Raw genomic sequence first — 27,573 nt, 5'->3', positions numbered from 1 at the left:
AAAACTTCTATTTCCCACCATGATGACTATTTTTATGTTTCAACTTTACTGGGCCACAAGGTATCCAGACTTTTGGTCCAACATTATTCTGGAACAGGTGTTTCTGGATGAGATTAACATCTGAATGAGTAAAGCAGTCTGTCTTCCCTAAAGCCTGTGGGACTCATCCAGTCAACTGAAGACCTGAATAGAACAAAAAGGCTAAGAGGGAACTCTTTCCTGACTGCTCACTCAATTGGGACATTGGTCTCTTCCTGCCCTTGAACTAGAACTGAAACACTGGCTCTTCTGGGGTCTCAAGCCTGCTGGCTTTTGGACTGAAATTTATACCATTGGCTCTTCTGGGTCTCCAGCTTGCCAAGTGCAGAACTTGGGACTTCGCTTCCATAATCACATGAGTTAATTCCTTATAATCTCTTTATCTCTTTTTCATTCATCCTTTTTCCTCTCTGCCCTCTCCACAACCAGGTGTGTGTGTGTGTGTGTGTGTGTGTGTGTGTGTGTGTGTGTGTGTTTATGTATGTTATTAAGTTCTGTTTCTCTAGAGAAGCCTAATATAAGCACCATCACCCACTTTAAAAATAATTCAAGCTCCTCCTTTCCAGTTGGAAAATTTATATACTGAGTTTTTCTTCTTTAACTCTTATATTCAGTCTACCTCCCCACAGAAGCTTATCCCAAGATAGCATATGTTTATGTTAGTAAGTCTTTTATTGCTCACACTGCCATACTACTTTGTAAGAAAATATTTCAAATTGCTGCTCTGTTCAGTGCCCAGGTGGATTCTACACCCATGCACAATACATTACAGCAAGATTTAGGACAGATAAGAGAGATGTCTTTCTTCACTAAAATGGGGAAAGAGTAACTGCGAAAGGGTGGGGAGAAACAACACTGAGCACACAGTCCAGATTTTGGGAAACTATGCATTTGGAACCTTCCATACTTTCCTGAGTGTTCAGGTACACCCCCAGGAATACTTGTTTAAAGTCCCTGGAGTAGACCACCCATTTGTCCAAGTACTAAAGAACTTTTTTTTTTTTAAGACTTTATTTATTTGAGAGAGAGACAGAGGGCACAAGAGTAAGGGGAGGGGCAGAGGGAGAGGGAGAAGCAGACTCCCCACTGAGCAGGGAGCCCGATGCTGGGCTTGATCCCAGCACCCTGGGATAATGACCTGAGTCAAAGGCAGACACGTAACCAATTGAGCTACCCAGGCGCCCCAGTAAAGAACTTTCTATGTATAATCCTGGCCTAGCTGCTTGGTTCCCCCCACACAACCCTTGGAAATAAGGAGGGCAGCTTTCTATTCAGGCAAATGTCTTTGTTAGCAACTCAGCTCACTCTAAAGGATGCTAACCCCAGCTTTTATTTGACACTCTGCTAGGGCATTGTCTAACTGGCCACACAGAATTGCTGCACTCTAGGCCTATGTGGGAGGGAGTAACACCACCTTTAAGTTCAATGTCAATGAATAATTCTCAAACCTCAGCTGAGAATAACAATACACAGGGAAGACTGAAGGACAAGTAGTCCATCTACTCTTCACATTTCTGGGCCAAACCACATCAGCAGAGAATGGAGTACCTGAACAGAACCTTGCAGTTGCTTTTACAAAATTTGCTTTGAAGCAATGCTATTAAAACAAATGTGTTTTAGGAGAATCAGCCTTACAAGACTTGATGATTTTCAAAATAAAACACAGTGTACTCTTTATGGGGACTTCTGGGAGAAATTCTTGTCTGATGTTGGTGCCAAGAATAGTTATAATCATCCTGAGCAACTGGCTTCTCTTTACTCCTACAAGAGCTTCCTCTTCCTGCTGGCTGACAGAAAGCTTAGAGCCAAAGTTGTGGCCTCTGTAACCTATGCTTAGGTCATTCTGACATGCACTTTAATTGTATACCTGGTTCCATTTTGTTCCCACCATTTCTTCCTTGCTTTTGAACTTTTACTATGTCAAATATAATCTATTCCTATCAGCAGCCTAAAATTCCTTCTAATAGGAGATAAAAGACCTATAATAGCTATATATGTACTGGAGTTTTGTCCTATAATCTCATGCTCCTTCTACATCCTTCTACATCCATGTACAGAGCTATTTCCCTTTGAAAGGCTGCCTTTTTTAATGTTTGGAGTCATGAATATGCCATAGACTACCATATAAAACCAAGATGCCAGGAACACAGGGTACAATCATTAGGGTCTCTAGAAGTATTTCAAAACTAAACAGGGTACAGCAGTGTTTAATCAACAGAACAACAATAAAAAACAATGTATCTATGTTTCGATTAACAATCATCTTTTGAGCTCCTACTTTGTGTCAGACACTAAACTAGATGTAAAGAAATTAAAAGAAAAATAAGAATGGTTCATGTTTCAGAAAGACTACTACAGTCTGGGGAGGAGAACAGAGGAATTACATATGTGTATGTGTCTGCATGTCTATATATGCACACACACACATATTAACACAATGACGTGAGTCTATCTAAGCCTATATAAAGTCACAAAAACAGAAGCCAATTAACAGAAGAAAGATTTTACATTGACTGCCGTGGTTTAAGGGACTCCTTTTTATCCATCACTCTGGCTATAGTAACTAGAGTTCTTTAATTTTGTGACTTGCAATGACAACACAGATGAATTTAAGAAAGAATGAACCCACCCATTTCAATGAGGACTGTGCATGGTTGACTGTATGTACAGTTAACTAGAGAAAAATATGTGTCAAAACTATATCCCTTGATCAGTTATGGCCAAGAGAACAGTCTTTACTCCTACACGGTGTTGATCTCTAACTTGTCTTATACTGTGGAAATTTACCCTGTCCACAGTGTAGAACAACCTTGGGCATGGTTTTCATCCTCAATTTTGCAAGGGAAATCTGAATTCTTATGAACAGCCTAAAATCCTTCAAAAGGCAAGGTCTGACAAAAGGGGTACCTGGCTTGGATCCATAAAAAACCTTCATGAGTGTATTTTCTGTTTCATAATAGGACACACCACATGATTTACAGAAATATACTTACTATTTGTAACAGACAGCACTGCACCACTCAAAGATAACTTCCAAAGATAAGGGAAGTAGCCTTGACTCAACTCTCTGGAACATATTATAACCTCTTTGCTAATAAAGAAAAGTACCTAGGCTTGAGAGAGAACTCTTAGCTAAAAGCACTTGGATAAAATGTTAGGCATTTTGTAATTTTTTCAGCCACACTTAATTCATTTTCTCCCATACTCCTAAGATCCATGATCTGTGTGTGTCCTTTCCTGTGTCCCCCACATTGTTCCTTTGACCCACGTCAATGCAAATGGGCTGCCAATTTCTTACATTATCAGAGCCCTGATTACTGTTTGCTGAAAATTCTCAGGCTGTGAAATTGCTTAAAGTTAAATTTAAGTGTAGTCTCTTTATCAATTTTATTGCCCAGGAAAGTAGACACCGTTTATATACTTCCAATTAATCCTATTTAACAGAGCCTCTTAGAGTAAGGCAATCCTAGGAACTCCACTGAATCATTTCACACATTCCAGTGTGGCTTACAAGTATACAGATGCATGCAGGAACCCTGCAAGAGTTCACCATGGCCCACTCACCATACTGGCTGTGTTGACTGCTCTTGCTAAAGGGCCCTCCCCAGCTATTCTTTCCTCATCTCCCTTTAAAATATTGCAAATTTCCTTAGCAGCCATTATCTTATCCATACTTGCCCATTTCACTTCCTAGGCATATCTTCCTGCATCCTTTTAGCTCCAATTTGGAAACAGATCCAAAATCCTGCCACCCGTCAACCACATGCAATGCCACCACCCTCGTCCATCATCACCTCTCCTAGATTTCTCGACTAGCCTCCTAACTGATCTATTTATACCCTGACTCCCTATGACCTGTTCTCCATGAAGCAAGAAGCAAGATGCTTTCAAGGCTACCAGACAAATCATTACACCCCTGTACTCAAAACACAGCCCTGACTTCCCATCTCACTCTAACACCTAATTAATACTTCCATGACCTCTGGCTCCCAGCTCCTCCTCCTTCACTCGGCTCCAGCCCTCCTGGCCTCTTCGCTATTCTTTAATCATGCCAAGCACAGTCTCCTCTCAGGGCCTTTGCACGAGCCGTTCCCTCTCCTTGGACACTCCTTCCCATATATCCTCTGGCTTACACCCTCCTCCACACCCCCTCAGGTCTCTATTCAACTATCACTCTGCTGAAAAGCATGTCATGAGGAGTATGCTCCACACCACCCCTCCCTTTCCCCTTCATTCTGCTTCATTTAATTTACCAGTGCCTATCATATCAGTTTATCTATCAGGTTCTTTGTCGGTCTCCTCTCACTCGAATGTAATCTCGCTGGAAGCAGAGAAGATATATATCATATACACTGCTGCATCCTAGAAACCTAGAACAAAGCCTGGCCTATAGGTGAATGTAATAAATAATTGCTGAATGAGTGAATCTTACACAGAATCACTGTCATTCTTAATGCCACAGCCCTAGTTTAAGAGAAAATAGTCTCTCACAGGGCTTGGTGGTTGTAACCTCCACACTAGTATTCCTGATTATATACCCCTGCTCTTCTCCTTCGTCTTCCATATAGCTACCAGAGTGATGTAATCTACAATCTGACCTTGTCTTTTCTGCTAAAAAATCTTCTCCAGTGTCTATGGAATATACGAAAATTTCCTCTGCATGTTATATAAAGTCTTTGGAGATGTGGCAGCTGTCCTTTGGCTAAGCATCATCTCCTTCCATAGTCTCATAGACTAAATTACTTGTAACTCGCTCATGTCCCAGTGACTTTGCACTTGCTAGTTTCTGGTGCAGCCAGCCTTCCCTACTTTGCCCACCTGGCAACAACTCATTTAAATGGTCCCAGTTCAGATGCCACCTCCTCAGTGAAGCCTTCCCTGATTGTCCCAGGATAGCCTTAAGCACTCCTACTCTAGGATTCAATTCCACCCTTCATATAATTTCAAGAAAGTACATTATTATAACTTGTTTTCAGGCCAGTCTCCTAGTAAACAGCAAACCCTTTGATGAAAGGGACATCTTATTAGCATATTCTTAATGTTTGACCTATAGTAAGTACTTACTAAATGCCTCCTGAATTAATTTATTAGTAGGCAAATAAATTAATACAAGACAATGTTACAGAACACTGTGCAAAAGGATCTGAGCAACTGGTGTTCTCAATCTGAGAGTGAGAAAAACATGTATTAAATTCAATTAGAGATTCAAGGCAAATATGTATTTATAGTTAGATCAACAATTCAAAAGATGGGGTTAAAAGAAAAGTGAATCAATCACGTCCATCTATGCAAATTTTCTGTATTTTTTCCCTGGTTATTTATTTATTCTATGGTGCCTAAAGAACACTCCTATTCCTTTCTCATCCCTCAATACCTCTGGAAACATATGAAGACTAGACAAGAACCTATCATGAAACTATAGCAAATTATTTAAATAAAAAAACTACTACCAAGATATATGAAGAATACTCTAAAAACACTATTTAGATCCATAAAGGATTTGAATAAATGGGAACATATACTCTGTTTGGGCACAGGTTGATTCGATTTCATAAATTCTCAATAAATTAATCTATAAATTTAATCCTTTCCCCAAAACATGATTTTTTTTCAGTACTAGACAACTTCTAAAGTTTACATAGAAAAACAAGTGTGTAAGAAGATCCAGGAAACTCTTGGAACAAGGAATAATAAGAGGAGACTAGCCACACCAGATATTAAAACAAACTAGAGAAAACAAAACAAAACAAAACAAAACTAGAGAAATTAACAGTGTAGAGTTAGCCAAGAAACGAATATTAACAAAACAGAGCAAACTCCCCAAACAGTTCAAACTGCTTAAGGAGATTTAATAGATGATGCCACCCATTCATGCCACCTCCACCCTGGTCTAAGTAAACATCAGCTTTCTCAAGAATCTATCACAGGCAAAGAAAAAATACATAGTTCAAAAAATGGGGGCAACTAGGTAGTTACTGGGAAGAAATAAAGTTGAATTTCTATTTCATTACTAAACTATAGTGTGAATAAGAATAAAATCATTAAAATACAAAAAAGACATTGTTGAATTAGTTTTATGAAAGTTTTAGAAATCTTTCCTACAAACTGCCACATAACAACTCCTCCCTAACCATCCTGCCTCCACCTACACCAATCCCATCTCCTTGCTTATTCTCTCTCCTGGAAACTGCAAAGGACACTGTAGCAGTAACCTGCTTAGACCACACACCACCTAAGGGGCAACCATCCCTAACTCTCCTGTCCCAGTCAAAGGAATTTAATCTTATTTGCTGCTATCTTGCTCCTTCCCCCCCACCCACCTCGCTTTTCTCTTTTCCTGCCAGAAAGTCACTTAGTATGTCTAGTAGGTCTGCTCCATGGACCCCTGTGGTCATTCACTCCTTCCATTCCCCAGTTCATAGGTCACTGTGATACAGACTAGCAATTCAAGTAAAACTGAATCAGCATTTAAAAGACTGATAGCAAAAACTGAGATCTTTCTAAAAAAAAAAAAAAATCATCATAAAACCATTCATCTAAACATGTAGAAGAAAGTATGATAATAATCATTTAAAGAGAGTCTGCTCAGCAGGTAAATACGTACACACAAACATACATATATAGAATTTCCCCAAATTCCTAACACCAGAGAGACAAATAATGATAACAAGTTAACAACTGTTGGGCAACATAACCATCTTGCAGACACTGTGCTAAGCACTTTCCATGTACTATCGCATTTAACACTCACAATAACTCTTAACAGGTAGGGACTGTTAGTTACTCTCAGTTTTACAATTGAGGACAATGATACACAAGGAGACTATGCAACCTGTCCAAGGTCCAAAGGTGAGTAAGCGGCAGAGCCAGGATGGGAACAAGACTGCCTGCCCCAGAGCCCAGTCTCTCCACCACCAGGAGAGATTCTCCTTTAAATCCTAATTCTTTTAGAAGAAAGGTAGAAAGTACTGACCAAATCTTGCTTGGAATAGAACAGAACACTGATACTGAAATTAAAGATCACATATAATAGGGTAGGAATTTTTTTTAATTCTTAAATATTGCTTTTAGTTGCAAGGAACCGTTTCTATTAACTGACTCACCCAGGTGTTTAGGCAGGACCTGTTTCTACAAATGTTGCTCATTGACGTACATACGTGTATCTCACTGGCTTTATCTTTCTTCCTTCCCTCCCAAACTGAAACTCCTTCCTAAATTTCTTGTGTGTTCACTTTCTAGTTCACTCTGACCTCTTCCTAATGAGCTGTGCTCACTGGTAATGTCCACCATTTCCCTGCCCCCCTCCCAGGGCCAGAGCTCCCTAAGCTCAAGCTCCCAGTCTCCCAGAAGAACACTCCAATCTGCTCTCCTCAGACTCAAGTGAGAGACAGGTCTGTTTCTATCCTATATTCTTCATCTAAATTCTGACAGTTCTACCCTTGAGAAAAATACTCATGAGCTCTGATGTCCATCTTACTTTTCCTTTCAGTCAATTTCAGAGCTAAACGTCTGATTATAACTTTGTTCACAGTACTCCAATTGTTTCAACAACTGCACTTACCTAGGGGAAAAAACCCTCAAGACTGCAGTTTATGTAGACTAGTCAGAAAGTAAATATAAAAACAGTAAGCTAAAAACAATGCATGGAGCCAAATAATTTAAATATTATGAGTAAGTTCAATAAATGGAAAGCCCAAATATGAAGATAAGAGTAGCATAAATATTCTTCATTTTCACCATTGTGCGTATTACCATCTGACATGCTTTGTATCTGCTAATGTGTTTGTCTGTTTGCTCCTCCCCTTTCTACCAGAACGTTAGCTCCATGAAAGCAAGACATAGATGGTTTTGTTCACTGTTTCTCCAGTGCCCAGAACTATGCCTGAAGCATGGAAAATGCTTAATAAGCACTTGTTCAGTGAGTGAGCTTCTTTTCTACCTCATCATCTCTCACTCAAAATCTATTTGCTTTCATGCTCTGGCCAAGGTATCTAGAGATTATCCTTACAACTCCATTCTTCTCAGGTTACATCCAGGGTGGAGAGGCATCTGACGAGATCCAATTCTCAGAGGCACAAAACTTAACTTACCACTCCCTAAACATATGTTCCCTGATTCTTTTAGAAAAAAAGGAAAGTGGGAAGAGGCAGAGCAGAAATCATACCTTGGGGATGAATGGAACTGATTACAGTTTTTTAATAAGCTACTCTTTCACCTACATGAACATAGCTTCTCCATTCATATCCCCACTGATTAATAAAATGACTGTATTCTTTGTAAATAGCACAAAGCTAAGTGCCAAAGAAAAAGAAATAGAAGCTGTAAGGAGTAAAGCACCAAAGGACCATGGGGTTCTTTACACTCTGGACAGTATTTTCACAGGCACTTCAGTGACCTCCATCCCAAATTCTCTCTAGGTCTAAACTGATTGATTCAGATTAGATTTCCTGGCTTCATTTCCTTGTGATGACTTTGAATGTCAAAGTGTACCCTCAAGGGTAAACGGGCTGGGTGAGAAGCAAACGTCTTATGTGGTTATGTACTGAGCAACTGCTCTCTTTCCCTGCTGAATACAGACTTTTGATTTAATTAAACTTGAGGAGAGATTCCTTTTTGGCTTTATCCAGGCCGTATTAATTATCTCCCATCTTTCAGAAATCATAAACTGCCACTTAGCTCTTCTGATACCATCCCCATATCCCCCACCCAAAGGTCCCTGGTCTTTCCCTGCATTTTCCATTTCACCACCACCACCACCACCCCCTTCCCCCCAAGCCATCTCCTAGTTGCCCATCAGATCTCTAGGTTCTTGCTTAAGCCAGCTCCTCAGTCTGGAATGCCCTTTCTACCCCCTGACTTATCTGCATATCTACAGCCTAGTAGAATCTCTGCCTTATAGCCAGGTCATTTACACATGAAACAAATCCTTACTAGTTTGTGACTTTTCTTAAATCTTTCATTCCTGGGGACCTAACATAATGCTTTGCTTAGAGAAGGCACTTAATTCTTGTTGTTTACTTTATTGAAACTCATTTGGAGACAAACATTTTCGGGGGGTTTTACATAGAATTTCTAATGGATTACATTAGGATGACTGCCAATCTCTTTATCCTTCTCAGTCTAATTCATATAGTCACATTATTTTGAAAAATTAAGCTCTCCACATAGAGCACTAGCTGCTAATACCAGCACCCTAGGTTTTATATGGTGATTCCCAATCTGCTTGTTAAGGATTACTGGGTATCTGCAGTCCACTAAACTAGGCTTTGGCATATAGAGATGAAAATAGAGTCCCTGCCCTCAAGAAACAAAATGTCTATTTGGGAAAGAGAACCAGTAGACAAATAATCACAATACAGTCTATAAAGTCTTATGAGATCTTTGTACTGAGGGATGTTAAGAGGACAGACACTGTCGACCTAGCTCAGCTTTGCACTTTAATCTGCAATTAGTTCCCTAGACACCATGCTATCTAGACTACCCATTTAGGATTCCAGGGAACAGTTAGTTTTTCCAAAGGAGGGAACACTCATTTTGTGAATCACAATAGTACAAACAAGTTTAGCTAATTAATCTCTTTTGTTCAGTCAGGTAACAGAACAGAAGCTAAGAATACGGTTTTGGAAAACTGGAAGATACATGTTGTAATGATAGCAAAGGTGCCTTTTCAGGAAAAGAACTTGTCAGTGGAATAATCACAGGCAGAAACTGACCAAGCAAACGGCTTTTCAACTGGATTCTTTGAGAAACCATGTGAAACAGTAAGGTCACTGGCGAGGAATCAAGACTAACTCCATGAAGCATAACTAGACTCTGACCACCCTCAGAGATGGCAACATCCAGCTGTTTCACCACTGGATCTGCACTGCTTGGCATTTGGATGGACACAATAGGTGCTCAATAAGTATTAGGTGAATGAACGGATGAAAGAATCAATCCGTAAATATCACTCCCTCTACAAAACTGATCATCAGTTAAATAGTTGAAGGGCAGGGGGGTTAAAAACTAAGCAGAGTATTTGTAAGATTCTTTTTTTTTTTTAAGATTTTATTTATTTATTTGACAGAGAGAGACAGCGAGAGAGGGAACACAAGCAGGGGAAGTGGGAGAGGAGAAGCAGGCTTCCCGCGGAGCAGGGAGCCCGATGTGGGGCTTGGTCCCAGGACCCTGAGATCATGACCTGAGCCAAAGGCAGATGCTTAACAACTGAGCCACCCAGGCACCCCAGTATTTGTAAGATTCTTAGAATGTTCAAAAGAAAAGCAAAACTTCAATACAAAAAATGCATTTCTACATAAGCATGAACAAATTACCATAAATATTGGCTTGATGTGACTCACTCGGACTGGTACAGCCACGTAATCTGCATGAAATGAACCCAGAAATAATGGACACCAGTGAGTTAGATGCCACAAAGCAGTTTTGTGAGCAATGAATGGCACAGTAAGTGTCAGCTGTGTATTGTGGAAAGGGCTCCGCACCAGGAATGGAACAAGGATCTGAGTAAATCCATGCACACTGCACTAAAATGTCTTGCCCAGGTGCTAACCAGGTCTCCAACCCTGGGGAGGCACTTAACCTCCCTGAGCATCAGCTTCCTTATTTAGGAAATGAGAGGGTTGATAAGACACTCTTCAAGGTCCTTTACTGAAGGTAAGGAGAAACATTTCAAAATGTCCCAGGGTAAGCAGGTAGTCATATACACAGGAGCTCCGTTCATGAAGGTTCAACATTATCACACTTTCCTGAATAATTCTGATGCTCATGTCATGGTCATAGTTCTAGGATCAAGGGAATGTATAGCCCACCTCCTCTCCAAGAATGTCTAACCTGGATCAATTGCTTTAAAAATTACCATCCAAAATGGATGGACTCTGAGAAACAAACTGAGGGTTCTAGAGGGGAGGGGGCTGGGGGGATGGGTTAGCCTGGTGATGGGTATTAAGGAGGGAACGTTCTGCATGGAGCACTGGGTGTTATTCGCAAACAATGAATCATGGATCACTACATCAAAAACTAATGATGTATGGTGACTAACATAACATAATAAAAAAAATTAAAAAATAAAAAAAAATTACCACCCATCTAGTAAAAAATAGAGGTAAAACAACAGTTCATAATTTTCAATAGCTCAGGGAGCCCTCTGAGATTATCTGGCCCAAGCCCAAGGTAGCAGATAGGAGTCTGAGTCTCACAGCAGTTGGTGCCTGGGGCTGCACTGGAACTCTGGGTCCTGAAGGCATCCTGTGACTAGCTCTCTTCTTTGACTGTCTCCAGACACTCATTCCCTCTGATACTCACAGGAGGTCCCCAGTGGGAGACCAACAGGAAAAATGTAAGTAAGTAAATTCCTGCTGTATTACAAGATGTCTACTTTCTATAAGAATGGCTGCTAGCTCACACGAGCCAAAAGGTCACTGATGCCTTACAGCAGATCCCTAATTAAGGGTCAAAGATTTCTATCAGCGAAAAGGCTTCTGAAACAGTCATTATGTGTTTTTAACAATTTCTTGGATCTTCAGACTTAAGAGCCAACAGCTTGACTGGAGAATTAAATGCTAAATAAAGGGAAGAATTTCCCCCTTTCGTCTTGCATTATTTTGGGGCTGTGATTTGGTTCTCCTCCAAAATTCTGCCATCTCCCTCTACAACCCAAGAGATATAACTTGCAACATAAACATTTATGACAGTCTGGCTAGATTATTATGCTACTGAGGACATGATTTTCTTCTGCAAAGCTGTCTAGTGACTATAGTCCTAGATGAATTCAATAGGGAGGCACAGATCAAAAATGCAGTATTCGACACAGCTCATGAAGCATTTCTTCTATTTCATACAATCTAAGTTGCCAATTGAATAGCAAGTTCCTTTCAAAGTAGATCACCATAGCTAGTGTTAGAAGTGGTCTTGAAACTCTGTTAAAGAACAGTCCTCTCCCGAAGCAGCTTTATGTGGGAGTTGTACATTCCTCTTTTTTCTCTATAAAAAAAAAAAAAAAAAAAAAAAAAAGGCTCACGGAGAGATGGCAAAGGGACTATATTAATCATAGTGGAAAAAGCACCAGAAAATTCAGTCAATATCCTTAATATGATTCATCCAATGCCCAAAGAAAGGTTGTGTCACATAATCAAATTTTCTTTTTTTACTTTGTAAAAATAAACTCCATAAAACCCCCCTCTTAATACAAAGACCTTGTAGGTAGTAAACATGTCAAGATTTGAGGGCAGTCCAACCTAGACAGATCTAGAATGTCATTAATTAAAATGCAGAACTGATTCTATTTCTGGTCCTGGTAATCAACTATGGAAAATAGTTTCAATGACAAGAATGACTGCAGAGGCATGAGGTTGTATTTGTATTATTGGGGGCAATTTCTTCCCTCATGAACAAGATTGCAGGTTGAACTCTGGAGTCCAGCTACTAAAAGAAAAGCTGTAACCAACTCTTCATTAGTCATCAACTTTCACTGCCTGAGTTTCCATGTGTACACGTATGCGCGCTCACATACAGAAACATACATAAAGCAGAAGTAGGAAAGAACAGAAAGGAAGAGGATAAACATGGAATACTGATTTACAACAGAAGCTGCAGGTTTCAAATTAAACCACCACCAAAAGAAACGGTAAAACATAGTTTTAATGATAGCTGTAATTAAGAAGCGTGAAAAATGAATGAGTGCATCTACACCAATCTAGGTGCTTCTAGACCCATTTCAAATCAGCAAAATCAGCTGCAAGGTGCAGCAGCTAAATTAACACACACAAATAAAATGTTGTGGTGACTTCATCCCACCAAGAGCCTACTGGCTCCACTCAGCACCGCTTTTATCAATTTTTCCTGCAGTAGTTTTCTATGCTGCCTTCAGAGACCCTGCAAAGGAATTAACATGACACCATGCTGTGAAACAAGGAAATGCTGTAGAATGCATTCTCCCAATTCAAAGAAATTCCCAAAGGCATTATCTGGAGGAGGGGTGTAAGAAGTGGGGAAATCCCTACAAAAACAACAACAACAACTAGCTAGAGGTTGCTAAGCAATAGCTTAGGAATTTTGTTCTATTCTTTAAATAAGCATGCTACAACTATTAAAAATATGTTCACATAACAGTCATAAGTAAACAGTACATTTCTGTATGTTTCCATACATACATACATATAGGCACATATACACACACACACAAAATTCTGATTGCATAAGCAAACATTCTGTTCAGCAAGATAAAGAAGGCTAAGGAATTTTTTTCTCTCAAAACTGAACTTGCTACTAATTAAAGGGAAATATTTCCTAAATGCATCCAAAATTGCTTGCAGTGTGAAATACAGAGTCTATTTCCATGACATACAAGCTGATTCTAACTCTTTCCATCTTGATGAATAGCTCAAATTGTGTTGCCAGGCACCTGATAAAAAACCTTGCAATTGGAGGGAAAAAAAGAATACGCAAGGTAAGAAAACACCATTAAGGATGAAAGTAAACAAGTAAGCATGAAAGAATGATCAAAGGAAGCCAAGAAGTCTACCAGTCAGATCACAACATTGCTATGAGCCATAATTGAGTGTAGGAAAAAGAGTGGATATTAGAACAGCTAATCCAAACAATGCTGAAAGTATTTCAAACATTACTTAAGGATTCAGAAACTACAGTCCGCAAGGGTTCTAATTTTTTGTTTTGATGCTGTTAACCTATTTGCTGGTTTCATTCTGCAACTGGTTTATCATGTAAACATCCACAAATTCTTGCTCTTTATTTAAATATATGCTTTCATGTAAGAACCCTCCACCAATTATATCTACTTTGAACCCAGGGAACAGAATAAAAGCATATGCTGGATGTCATCACCACTATTTTAAGAAAAATCCACACAGGCAGTGGAAATAAAAGTGGTGTGAATGAGCAAGACAGTTAAGGAACTTTATATTCCAAACTCCCAATCAACAGGGGGAAAGACTAGACATTTCATCCCACTCTTTTTTTCTCATTTGTTACCAAAAATCACATTAATATTATTAGTGCAGTATCTTACAAATCACAGGCTGAATTACATTTGATCAGAACCCTCCCTAGAGTGAAATGGATCAGAACTGGAAACCCCATACAAAATCAAGTAAGACAAACCAGCTCCAGACCAAGGCTGGAAAAGAACTAAGCAGAATTACCACAGTGAAGCTTATTCTTTGGAATGCCAAAGTAATTCAACACACCTGCTACCAAAAACAAAAAGAGAAGAAAATCCCCTTGTGAAGAGAGCTACTCCCATCAACCACCAGTGAGAACTATACAGAAATGTTCCTGGTTTCCTATGCGCTGCAAGAGGCAGGTAGCCAGCAACAGACCTGAAGTTGTGGTTCTGTCTACAGCAAGCCTCAGGAGACCTGGTGAAAAATTAGGGCACTCTTCTAAGAGTGATGCCCTGGAATAAACAACCTGCCTGTGGATGCTGCAACATGCATGTTCTTCCTCATAAACCTGCTTATTTTCCACTTAGAAAAGTCTGACCATTCCAGTAGCCTCAAAGCATTTTCTCTCCCAGGAGGATGAAACTATGTTGTCAACTCAAAAAACGTTCCTATCATCACTGCCCCACCGGCCTCCGAAGAGGATGTAAAATATGCTTTGCAGAACAGGCACCCTGAGATTGATTCCAAAGGAAAAGCAGCAATGAGGTCATGAATTACTCCATCCGCCAGTGCAGGATTCTGCCCGCTGCGAATGTTACTGCCCAAGTTGTAAAGCCCACAAGATACAGGGCCGTTCTGGACTTGGGGAGGGGGAGGGCGCGCAGGTACTTCAAGTGCCGCTGCCCAGGGCAGACTCCGACATAACTCACATGGGTGCTCGTCTTCACCTGGAAAGACGGAGTAGTTTGCTATATGGGCCGCCCAGCCCCGGCCCTTCCGGATTCTGAGAGTGCACCCTCAGCACGCCAAGGATTCATCTTGCCCAAATTTGTCAGTCACCCTCCACAGATTCCCCGCACACTGCTGCAGTTTACCATCGTGAACACATTCCCCTGGCTGCCGCTTCAAGGACAAAGAGAGAGTGCTAATGTTTCCATCCCAGCTGAGCAGCTTAGGTTTATGAAAAATAAAAAATAAAATAAACATTAAAAGACAAACAGTCCAGACAAATGACTTCTGGCCTTCTAGTTAGCTGGATCACCCCGGACACGGATCCATGAAAAAAGGGAGAAACGCAGAGAGAAGGTCACTAAAGCTTAGCTGGGAAGAGAGGGAGCGAGCGAGAGCCTTCAGTTCACTGCAGAGCAGCTCATTCAATGCAAGCACTTACCATAAAAATAGAAAGAGTCAAAAGAAGGAGAAGGGATCCTTCCTCAGTGTCTTAGGCGGAAAGAAATCCAGGCAAGGCTCAGGATGAGGCCAGCAAAGTGATGAAAGGCGATAAAACCACCACGCACAAGTCCTTTTCAGCCTCCCCTCGGCCCACATGCAGTTGTTTGTGCTGTAAAAACCCTGAGAAGTCTGGAGCAGGACTCTCCGGAGAGTGAGCTGGAGCGAAAGCAGCCTGGTGGATTTCACCGCCGGCTCAGAGCATCACGCCCAGGACGTGTCCTCCCCCGGGTGCAGGGGCGTCCTGGTCGGGGTTGGCTGGGCACCAGGCTGGGGTCGGGAACATGAGAGGAGGGGAGGAAAGGAGCCTCTTTGGAGTGGAAGGAACTGCTGGGGAGAATATATCAGTATTCCATATCAGTTATTGCCGGCGACCAATCAGCCCAGCCAAGGAGCCTTTGTCAGTGCGACAGGAGAGCATCAGAAGCCAGACGGTTCTGACAGGGGCAGGACAGCCCCCTGCCTCTAACAGAAGTTTGGCAGGATGGGCATCTCACTCTCCACCCGTTGCCGATTCTATTTGCTCATTATTAAAAACAAGCTCTAAAACCCCGTAGTGACACCAGACGCTCAGGAAGTTTCCTGTGCATCCCACAGCAACTCACCAAGAAGCCAGACTTGAAACCCTCCCTAAATGAGATCTACTGGCATCTCCAGACCAGACAACCTGCTCATGTGCACGGAGAGGTCACCCCGAGTACAGCAATGGCACTTTGGACGTGAGCTTCTTTATGGCCAACGCACAGGATGAGAGAACCAGGGACTGGTCTCCCTATTACACAAGTGAAAAATTTAGGCAGAAAAGGGTTAAAAGGTCTCTCCAGAAATTTGCCTCTCCATTTCATCATTTTCTTGTGCAATACATGCACAGAAGTAGTTGTTAGAGATGAATGTATGAGGATAGCTAAAAGTTCCCTTTGAGGTCTCTTAAATCACCCGTAAGACAGAGACTGTGTGGCTTTGGGTAAACAACCCTGTACAATAGTTCATAGGCACACTGAAGTGTGAGAAACTGTGCAAGATTAATGGATGAGGCACAGAGCAAACCCCTTTGTGACAACTAAAGGATGAGTAGAGAAGTTGACACTTTTCCCTCTTGCTTTTCTCCCCCCATTCTATTTTAATACTGAACCTATAAACTTAGCACATATATATGAATCTGTTTGGGGTTGTGATAATTAAATTAGATATGGGAGTAGGTTCTCAAGTTAAATGCCAAATTGGACTCCACGCTAAAACTTTAGAACTTTTTTTTAACGTGGGGAGATGGTCTTGGGTCACCTTTTTATCTTTCCACAAAAGATTAATTTCCTTGTGCTAGCCAAGAATTAATGGGAAGACACAAATGCTCCTAGGTTTGTTTGTTTTACAGGTGGCTTACATGGTACAGAGTTTAATTTTAGTTCTGTCTTTACCTAGAAGTTGAAGTATCATTTGGACATTTTGTTGTGATCTCTACCCAGAGGCAAACTAACTTTGGGGTGCCTGAATACCACAGGTTAAAAGGAAGGGCTGGGCTCCAAGGAAGCAGTTAATTCACCACCAAAATGAGTCAACAACAGGAGGCCATAAAAATGTTCCACATCAAAGATGAACATAATAAAATGGAATTTCTGAAATGAAGAAAGGATGGTTTGCCAGGGTAGTCCTATGTACATTAAATAAGGAAAACCTGGAACATAGAGTCCCAAATTCTGTTTCATTATTCACATCAGTTCAACTCCAACCAGCAAACACTTAAAGAATAGCCAACTATGTTTCAGAGCCACAGAAATGAAAGTGACAGATCCTGCCTTCAAGAAGTTTATAGTCTCATGGACAAATTTAAATCTTCTTTTCGAAATTTCAACACCATCATTCTGACCAAGACTGAAAATGTTCTACTATTTTAATGTCCCTCCAATAAAACCAAGCCATGACGTTGGACTTTGGACTCAAAGTTCTAAATTAGCCTAACAAGGTGTTTTCTGTAATCAAAACCCTGGGAAATATAAATGTGTGTGTTATTTTTTAAAATCTCATTAAAACATGAAAAGGTTTTTTTAACTAAATGTTTGCTTTTATCAGCATCCACAGTTTCTGACACTGCAAAAACATGGGCAGCATAACAAAGAATATATTTAATAAGGGACTATTATTTAAAGCTCCCAAAGTAATTGAGATTAATACTGTTTATGGAACAGGTTCAACAGCTTGACTATACAGGGTGATAATGAAGCATGAAAATGATAAACCCACAGAAGTACAAATTACTTAGATTAAATAACTGCACATCTATATACCAATTAGGTCAATGAAAACGGGTATTCCAGTCACTTACCCTAATGCAATTAATTTTTTAAAGTTTGGCCACTATTCCGCTCCTCCCTTCTCAAAAGATGATAGAACCACCTTCCATTTCAGATAGCAACAAATGCCAATTAGATTTTGTGAAGGACAAAACATCCAAGTCATTTACAATTGGGACAACTTCTGGGACTACATCTTGTTCACTGGTATAACACCAGTATTTAATGCATAAAAGGTTCACAATAGGTATTTGTTGGATAGCCATATGAAGGGCCAAGAGAATGGCTAAAATTCAACAACATGATTTAACACTTTTTTCAAAGACTGGAAGGTAATTTGAATTATGTACCTATACCTGCCATGTGTTTTAAAAGAAAAAAAAAAAGATAGCTTTTCCAGAAAATTTGCTTCAGAGAAGCCTGCTGACTGAGCTTTATAAAGTCTGAAAGACCAGGATTCCTAAAGCTCAGTCTTTCAACACTGAAATGATTCTACTTTCCGTAACGAGCCTGAAGAGAAAAAATAAAAACATACCTATTTTCTAGATCACCAAGAGGGTAACTGGCCATATACTTCCATTATTGACATCAGAATCTGTTTATAGAGGTATGAGAATCAAGGAATTTTAAGTAACATGCTGCCCATCAATGGTTTTGAAAACGAAGTTAAAAATCTCCCTAAAGAAAAAGCCTATCTCTTACCGAACTTCTACAAACCAGTGTCTAAAAGTACTAACATATACTGAACCCTACCTTGTGTCAGACTTTATTCAAGTGGCCTCACTTATCTTAGTCTTCACAGCAATCCCAGGACATGAATAGGATTTTGTTTATCGCAGTAACTGGGAATCGAGGAGGTTGAAGGAACTTGCTTGCCCAGGTGGTAATACCAGTATATGAATAACCAGAACAGCCTCAAATGCTTCCTCTTCTCCATGTAAACCCAGGATTTGGACATAGGAGAACCCCCAAAATCTTTTTGACTAAACAGGTCAGATGCCTTGGGGACTCTTCCCACAGTGTTATATGAATTTGGGTGAGTAGGAATGAGACAACTCCATGTTAAGGAAGAAACACTCATTTTACCCCAGATTAAAATGTAACCCTTTTATGGCAACAGAAATGAATTCTTGATGCTTATAATTTGAAGAGCAAGCAGTTGGTATTTGTTGATTTCTTTTTCCCAATTCTGACCCTACATTACATGTTAAAACCAGGATGAGTGGTCTCTAATGACAAGAGTGGAGAATATTCCAGAAAAGTGTGGGATCTGACATAAGCACTGCAGTACAATCCTTTGCCTAAAACCTAAATTCTCCTTCAGCATTCAGTGGGTAGCCTGAAATGGAAAGAGAGTAAGTTGCTCTGCTAATGTTTCCCTACCAGCGGTCACTGGATGGGAATGATTTCTCCAAAGTGCTTAGTAGGTGGGCTTTCAAATATGCAACAACAGTTCCAAATACATAAAAGGTAAATAATCTGTAATACATATAGTCATAGCATCCAAGTCTTCAAAAATGTGTTTGCACTCAGCATTTCTCAGCCAGAAGAATCCTATGGGATCAAAAATCATATCACATAGAGAGAATCCCTAAGATCACAGACCTAAAACATTTTCTCTCCTTTTTGAAGACAGAAAAATAAATCAATGGTTGGCTTGAAAAGTCAGAATTGGGTTGAGTCTGGGGAGACCAAAACAAGGTGTGTGTCCACACAAATGGAAAGCCAGTGTGTGCATCCAAAAATCCAACTGGTATGTCTCTACATTAGTCTTTAAGCCTCACTAATGTTACCCCTACAGTTATCCTCAATGAGTAATTAGGCATGACAACCAATTCGGGGGTTTGTTCCTTCTCCCAAACTATGACAATAATTTCTGACTTCTCCCTTGTCCCAACCCAACGTCCCCCAGCCATCAGCATCAGCTTTCTAAAATACAGCAAGTATAATCATGCCACTGCCTCGCTAAACAGCCTGGGAAGCTCAGGCCAAATACAGCTCTTCCTGAGCCAGGCACTCAAGGCCCTTTGCAATTGGACTTCAATCTACCAGCATCATTTCCCATCAGTCCTTCTGTACAGCCCATGCTCTGGATACACCCAATTACCATGATAAAGGAATAGGGTGTCTGAGGAACACTAAGTATCTGTTTTTCCTAGAATAACCTTCTCTCCCTAGAGAAACCCTACTGTTCACCCTTTAAAACCCAGTTTATGGTTATTTACTTGGTGAAGATTTCCCCAAAGTGACTTAATCATATCTTCCTCTGTATTTTCATAGCAGTGTTTCTAGTCTTGTATTATAGGGCAAGTAACACTGTACTACAATAATTTGTATCTTTTGACCTATTTAAGATCATTTCATGGTCCCAGTGTCTGGCACACAATAGGAGCTCAATATATTCATGAGTGAGTCCATTTTTTATAATTCTTCCTCCCAGGCAAAAGCACTCTGAAGAAAGCACAAATTTGTTTTCTGGAAGTCTGAAGGACTACAGGTTTATGAGCCATATATATTTCCTCCTTCCATCAGGAGCTTCTGTGGTTTAAGGCAAGAGCCCTGAACTAGAATCATAGGAGCAAAGCCCCAGCCCTGTCCCCTGTGTCACCTCAGGTAATCTCTTAACCTAATGAGAAGAATAAAACAAGTTCTGCTTACCTTTGAGGGCTCTTCTGAGCCACAAATGAGGAACCATATAAAGTACTTTGCAAACTATAAAACTATAAAATATGGTAGTAGGCAGAGTTACTGCCACCCTATCATCATTGCTTGATCATTGTTAATATCCATCAAAGCCATCACAAAATTTAAGACAAACATCTTCTGAAAGGCAGCCTAGGAGGCCAGTGACTCAGCACTTCTTCTTTCCAAGTGCCTTGCTCAATCATGCCGGTCTGCAGTTAGGGGTGATGGAAGGGTTAGAAGGCCCAGACTCAGGTCCTAGAAACCTGGTCCCTCACACCCAGGTCCCTCATCTAGGAAATGGGAATCACAATGCCTATCTCACTAAGCTATTGAATGAGATGGGATATGCATTTATATGCAGTATACATAAATCTGAGTCTCTAATAAGCATTCCATTACTGGTTGGAAAAAGCCATTTATCCGTCATTCTACGGTATCTACATACACCCCAACCACTGCCCTCCTTCTGTCTCCTGAACTCACAGAGCTCATTCCCACCACAGGATCTGTGTAGGTGTTTCCTCTGCCTCAGATCCAAGCAAAGGCTTCCCTAATCATTTTCCAGCATGTTCCTCTCTAGACTTTTCACATTTATCTCTACCTGTACAATCTTATTTGATTATTGATTTAACATTTGTCTTCTACATTATAAAGTAAGCTCCCTTCAGGCAAGGATGGTCTCTTGTGCTTATTGTGTCCCCAGAGCCTAAAAGTAAGTGTCCAGAACATGCTATGTACTCAGTACTCATGCTGTATCACCCAGTACATTTTTTGAATATTTACAGCATGACCAATATGTATATATTGTTTAACTGCTCCTGTGTTTTCTACATCTATCCAAAGTTCTAATCATCCTTGTCTATTGAGGGGGAATGAAATTTTTGAAGTCACTTAATATGATACTCAGTACAATGTTCAAGTTTATATAGATATTTAATAATGTATAACAGACATTAAAGTATTATTCAGGGATGGGGGCACCTACAGGCAATATGCCAACTCCTGCCCCATTAGAAACAGGAATTACCAAGAATGGCATACTGATCCTTACCTACACACAGGAACTGAAGAACTGAGCAAAAATGTTAAATTATGTTTATTTCACAAATCAGGGGGTTTACCAGATCCTCATTTCACATTTTCCTTCTCTTTAATGTTAAAATTGCTCTGGTCCAAGCTCATCCTGAGAAGTTGACAAGGTCCTTGATCTCTGAAGCATCAACTAGAACAAATGGTCTTTAGAATACTAGCAACCCAGGAATCTAGGCAATTTCTCTCCCCTCCCAGGGAGCTGTCTTGAAGGCAAGATATAGAAATCCTCCCGAGCCTGACCACATCATCCCTGTTTCTGATTAGCCCAGGCTGAGAGGAGGCCTAATAAATAAATAACCATGGCAGTCCTGTATAATGTATGAAGGTTATTTTCCAATGGTCATCTGGAAGGACATAGTTTTCAATTAGAGTATTTTCAATTAGCAATAGCATGCCAATCTACAAAACAGGCATATGGATTTGTCATTGGCAGGAAACAGGTAGTTTTGTTTTTTTTTTTTAAAGGGAAAAATATCCTAGACTCGATGCCAAACATATTTTTTTCCCCTAACCTGTTCTTCCTCTGGATTTCCTTTTTTCCATTTAAGAGCATCACTCTCTACTCTGTTGCTCAAATAAAATATTTATTGACCCTTATGTGGAAGACTATTTTGGCTACTCTATAGGGTACCTAGAAATCTCAGCATCATTCTTTTTTTTAAGATTTATTTAGAGAGAGAGCAAAAGAGCAAGCAGAGGGAGGGGCAGAGAGAGAGGGAAAGAGAATCTCAAGCAGACTGGCTCATTGAGTGTGGAGCCTGCTGCAGGGCTTGATCTCACAACCCTGAGATTATGACCTGAGCCAAAATCAAGAGTCCAGCACTTAACCGACTGAGACACCCAGGGATCCCCACCCCCAGGCATCATTCTTTCACTCTTCTTGCTCATACTCCCTCCTAAACATTTCTTCCATCCATCAGCTCCCCACTGCCACAACCCCAGTCTCATTACCAATTCTCCTCTGGGCTAATGTGATGGTATCAGAAGCAGCTTTCCTGACTTGCATCTCACTCTGTCCAATCCATCCCACACAGCTACCTGAGGATTTTTAAGTGAAAACACCATCATGCCCTCTCCCACTAAAAACTCTTCCCTGTTTCTTACCGTATGCAGGATGAAGGGTACTCCTTAACTCACACATCCCCATTTGATTCCTCCCAATCATCCATGTCCTAATACTCAGAGCTCCAGAACATGCCAAGCTATTTAAAATTCCAGGGTCCTGACCCAAGCTTTTTCCATTGCTTAGAATTTCTTCTTCCTGCCCTCCTCTTCCTGAACTCTTACTGTATGAGACCCAACTCAAGCATCTCCCTCCTCCTTGGAGCATTTCTAGACATGCACTCCCTACATGCTAGAGTTAACCATTTCTACATTATGGCACTGGTCACATGGTATTCTATCTTCTTGGCAGATTCCTTCAGGAAAGTCCTAGTCCTAAGTTTTATTTACCTTTGAATCCCCAGAGATGAACTCTCCCTGGACACACTCAAATAAATGGTAATAGTGAGACTGGGCTCCTCTGTGTGTCTGACTCTTCTACTAGATTCTGTGTTCCCTGAGGGATTTAAGAGTATCTTGTCTTTTTAACCTCTCAGCTTACTACAATGTCTGGTATATATGGATATTCAGTGTTTATTTGTGGAATTGTTTTTAATATGATTGGAGAAAAAATCTTTCAGTTCAAAATATTTTAAAATCCCTCTGAGCTGATTTTTAATTAGCTCACTTTTTATTTAAGAATTCTCCTTCTCCTTGAAATTATAGAACACCACAGGCATTAATTTACTCCACAAAGATTCAATCTCTGAAACTCCTGGCTTTTAATGGTAACCCAACTAATTAGGGCACCTTGGGGACAATAAGGCATTCCAAACATACTTTCTACTTTGAATTGCCTGGCAGAGGAAAGTCTATTGATTTTCTTGAGCAGCAGGACTTTCTTGGAGAGATTTCACCAGCATTTAAGTTTGGAGGGGACAGAGTCCTATGTTCCTGAGTGCAGAATTTCACTCTTAGCAGCAGGGCTACCAATGGGCTGTGGCTGTTCCTTGGAAATCCAGTGCCCCACCCAACATAGAGGCACAGCTGCAAGATAGGGTGTGGCTGAGGAAGTAGGGCAAGACCTAGCACTTACAATGGACCCTCCACACCAGCCAATTTTCCCACCCACTCCCCCTACCTCACAGAAAATTAGCTATGATGGATCTAAAGAACAGGAATAAAACTCCTCTGTCCATAGCTGCAATGGCCTTTAGCACCTAAAGAACTAGTCTCCCCTTGGTGTGACTAACTGGGTGACATCCTCATCAGCAAGGAAGTCCACCCAAGTGACTGCAGACACCTGGCCAAGTCAGTTGGAGTGGGGAGCAGAAGAACACCTGCATTCCTCATTCTTCCAAAGTTGCTGTTCCACAAGCAGAAAAATCAAGAATGAACCATAATATCAGTGCTACAGATGTGATTATCTAGTCTGCCCTTTTTTAATACAATTTTCCCTCATTTCTCTGTAACCAATCTTGAGTTCTATTATTTGAGTTGAGAGGAGAAACAGAATGAGCATTTTAAATAACTATGACATGCTCATATTTTGGTAAAATGAAACTAGGCCATACACTGACCATTCTATATCTTCATAGGGATGGATTTTTCCATTTATGAATTTTTAAGAAGTCCCTTGAACCTCTAACAAAAATAAATCTGTATCTCTGGTGGGAATGCAAAAGTCATACAGCCACTTTAGAAAACAGATTAGTGGTTTCTTTAAAACACACTCTTATACTCTTACCAGACACTGTGCTCCTTATTTTTTACCAAATTGAAAACCCATGTCCACACAAAAACCAGCACACAAGTATTTATAGCAGCTTCATTCATAATTGCCAACACTTGAAAACAACCAAGATGTTCTTCAGTAGGTGAATGTCCAAAACCTGTGGTATATCCAGACAATGGAATATTATTTTTTCAACACTAAGAAGAAATGAACTATCAAGCCATGGAAAGACACGGAGGAAACTTGGATGTGTATTACTAAGTGAAAAAAAAGCATGTCATAGTTATTTAAAATGCTCATTCTGTTTCTCCTCTCAACTCAAATAATAGAACTCAAGATTAAAATAGTACATACTATATAATTCCAACTATATGACATTCTAGAAAACACCAAACTATGGAGATAGTTAAGATAAATGGTTGCCAGGGGTTAAGTAGGTAGATGAATAGGTAGAGAACAAGGAATTTTATGGCCCATAACTACTCCATGATACTGTAATGGTGGATACATCATATATTTCATGGGTTTTGTCAAAGGTATAACCTTGAGAGTGATCCCTCATGTTCACTACGGGCCTTGGGTGATGATGTGTTAACGCAGGTTCATCAGTTGTAAGAGATGTACCACTATGGTGAGGTATGTTGATAATGGGGGAGGCAATGGATATGGGGACAGAGGTATATGTGAATTCTCTATACTTGTGCTCAGTTTTGTTGGGAACTTAAAACTGCTCTAAAACAAAGTCTATTTAAGTACAAAAAGGAAAACTCACTTTCCCTGCAGACTATGGGTTCGTTTTTTGTTTTACACATTTCAGTTGCTTTATGAGGTAGATACTTCTGGAAAATGAACTTTTTAAAAGAATAGTGAGAGGATTCCCCATACTCCAAACAAAGTTCTAAGAAATTCACTGTGGCAAACACAGACAAATCACATGACTCTGTCTTTATACCTCAGAATCCCAACTATGAATGTGATAATGTCTGGAATGTTCCACTAATACAGTTTCTATTGTCAAGGCCTAGAAAACCAGAACACTGAACATATTGTGAATTCCACTAAAAATTTGAAAAGAAATTTAAAATTTTTCCTCTTTCCTTCTAAGGATCTTCCCCTTTTAGGTTTATTGTGTATTACTGCCTAGGAGTAAAACAGGAAAAATGTGTTAGGATAAGAAAAAATTGGCATGTAGGTCTCCATGCAAGACAAGAGAAAGGCAGCTACAAAGATTTAACCACACCTATAAAATTATCAAGTTTCAACTGCAATACCAGAAAATAAGAAAAGTGAAAGGAGTATCTCCAAGAAGGGTCTTGGAGTGGCTATGTCTGGAGAAAAGGAGGAGGAAAGGGGAAGGTGGTCAGAAAAGCATAAGGGAAGCACGGAGGGAAAGGATGCCATGTCCATGAATAAAACAGTGACTGTTCTCCTGAAGTTCACAACATGGTAGGTTAAAAAAAAAATATGAGTACATAGCTAAATGCAACATAGGCAGATGGTGATAAGCTCTAAGATACAGATACAAGGGGGGATGCAGGGGAATTTTAGAAGACCTTCTGAGGAGGGCAGATTTGGCTGGGCCTCAGAGAAATGAGGTTTTCTGCAGGTAGAAGCTGGGACCAGCCACGAAGATCACACCTAATAAAGTTATGGCCAGAAGTAAGAGAGAACTGGGTCAGGAATGAATGGATTCATTCGTTCATTCAGACATTCAACAAACATCTTTTTAGCTCCTGCCAGTGGCAGACATTGTAGGTGGTAGAAGAGGTTAAGCAAAATATGATGAGCAGGGACAAAACTGTACACAGCTTTGAACTTTAGGTTGCATTTTTTTATAGGCAGCAGAGAGCCTGGTGGATGGATGCCATGGGTGACTTGCTCACCCTCAATTCCTCCCTCTTTCTAGTCTCCATTCCCATACAGAGGCCAGCAAATTAAAACCTACATTTACCAGACTCCTTGAAGCCAGGACTCTGAAGGAGAATTAGGTTCCATGAATTCGATGCATTTGCATGAGTTTGGAAGGTGGAAATTAGAAGGAGACCATTTTCTTGACCTCTTTTGGCTGCTTTTCAATTTGGTAAGGTTATAGAGGAGTGAGGTTTTCCTGCAGCACCATTCTGGGGTACATGGTCTTGCTGGGTAATGAAAGGCAGTTGAGGGGCATTAGCACCTCTGGCTTCCTGATTGATGAACAACACCTATGGCTGAAGTTCTTAAACTCCAGACTTTTAGTAGAGACCTTAGAGGTAGATTCTTGGTGCATCCTTCTAATCCTCCTCTGATTTTATAATCCCTAATTCCCCATGTTAAATCCTCTCATGATTGGAATACCTAGAGTGGCTTCGGTTTCCTACACTGAATCCTGATAGGGGTAGCCAATAAAGAGTTTTAAGCAAGAGAGATATGATCAGATTTGTGCTTTAGGAAGAGACCTTGGCAGCTGCTTACAGGACAGAGTGGAGACAAATTTGGGAAACTCTTAGGAATGTCCAGCCTAGACCAATGTGCCTGGAATACCGGGACTGAACAAAAGAGTTATAGTGGGAGAGAAAAAGGAATGAAAAGAAGATATTTCCTAAGTAGAATTTATTGGATCTATTGAAAATGGAGATGAGAGAAGAAATTTAAACTTGGCCCTACTTCATCCCAACTCTTCCAGGGCCCTCTGCACTTTGTTCTTCACCATCATAGCACCTATCACACTTTCTTAAAATTCATCCTTCTCTGCAAGCTTCAGACCTTCTTGCTCTTTGCTGCAGCCTAAGTGCAGAGCACAGTGAAGATCCCATAACAGAATGATCAGTGCACATTGGTTGGGTGGATAGAAGGGAGGAGGAAAAAAGGGAGGGAGGGAATCTCCAACCTCAGAGCCACTGTGAGGACTGAGATTCTGTTAACCAAGTAATCACAGGTTGAGTACTGCTTGAATAATGCTGAATCTTGGATTAGATGGGGCATCCAGGTGAAGATAAATAGCATACCAGTAGACACAGGAATCTGGAGGCTGGGAAATAGGAGCTTTGACACAAATTTTGGAATTACTGCACAAAATGAAAGCTGAATGTTTCACAAGAAAAGACAATGCTTCAGTAAAGTTGGGTAATATGCATATTATTACAACTACAAAGAGAGTCTATAAAATGCCAGTCACCATGTGAGACACTATATGCACATTGTCCTTTTAATCCTTACGACAACTTATAAGTGAGGTGTTCTCATCCTCATTTACAGAGAAGGAAACTGAAGCTTAGTAAAGTCAAGCACTGCCCAAAGTCACATACCTGTTGATGACAGAGCTGAGGTTCAAATCCAGATCTGCCTGACTCCAAAAACTGTGCTCATT

General features: G+C 40.4%; 1 protein-coding gene across 1 annotated transcript in view; it reads right to left on the bottom strand.

The window, feature by feature from the left end:
- Nucleotides 1–15,870, bottom strand: part of ANO4 (anoctamin 4) — a 350,573-nt gene extending 334,703 nt beyond the window's left edge. Inside the window, exon 1 of the mRNA XM_032416461.1 lies at nucleotides 15,328–15,870. The gene's annotated coding sequence lies outside the window, so the exon portion shown is untranslated. The remainder of the gene's footprint in view (nucleotides 1–15,327) is intronic.
- Nucleotides 15,871–27,573: the final 11,703 nt, after the last annotated feature.

Source organism: Phoca vitulina, unplaced genomic scaffold, assembly GCF_004348235.1.
Source record: "Phoca vitulina isolate PV1807 unplaced genomic scaffold, GSC_HSeal_1.0 scaffold19, whole genome shotgun sequence".
NCBI lineage: Eukaryota > Metazoa > Chordata > Mammalia > Carnivora > Phocidae > Phoca > Phoca vitulina.
This window is presented reverse-complemented; position numbering and strand designations above follow the sequence as displayed.